Below are 472 nucleotides of genomic sequence, written 5' to 3' on the forward strand. Positions count from 1 at the left end.
CATTTCTAGCCACTGGGGGATCATAGACAGGCTGGGGGAATGCATATTAATGTTAAAAAACATGACATTTTATGCCATGGGACCTTTAACTCTGGCCTCACACACTCGCTAAAATTGCTGCAGCGTTATAACTGTGCCACAACATCAAGTGGCAGTTAAATTGTGATTGGCTGTTCATTTCCAATTAGATCGCTAGAACTACCTACAGCTGTGATTCCCTAACCAGGAGTACTTATGCTGTTGCCAGGTGGTACTTGGAAAGATTGTGGAGCAGCTCAACTAGTCAAAATAACAATAAAGCTGAAACACCTAAACAAAGATGTTTAAACTAAACAACTATAACTAAAAGTAGTGAATGGTAGAAATAAAGCCCCAGTGATGGTGAACGTAAACTCCCATGCTATATGCTATAAACAACTGCACTGAAACATAGACATATCAATAGGGATGAGCGAGTACAGCATAATCTGTA

The 472-nt window shown here is 39.8% G+C and overlaps 1 protein-coding gene across 1 annotated transcript in view; it reads left to right on the top strand.

Moving 5' to 3' along the window:
- The window catches only part of mcf2l2 (MCF.2 cell line derived transforming sequence-like 2), a 356,499-nt gene that overhangs the window by 242,249 nt on the left and 113,778 nt on the right, over positions 1-472 (top strand). The window lies entirely within an intron of this gene.

The sequence above is a fragment of the Etheostoma spectabile genome, unplaced genomic scaffold (assembly GCF_008692095.1).
Source record: "Etheostoma spectabile isolate EspeVRDwgs_2016 unplaced genomic scaffold, UIUC_Espe_1.0 scaffold395, whole genome shotgun sequence".
NCBI lineage: Eukaryota > Metazoa > Chordata > Actinopteri > Perciformes > Percidae > Etheostoma > Etheostoma spectabile.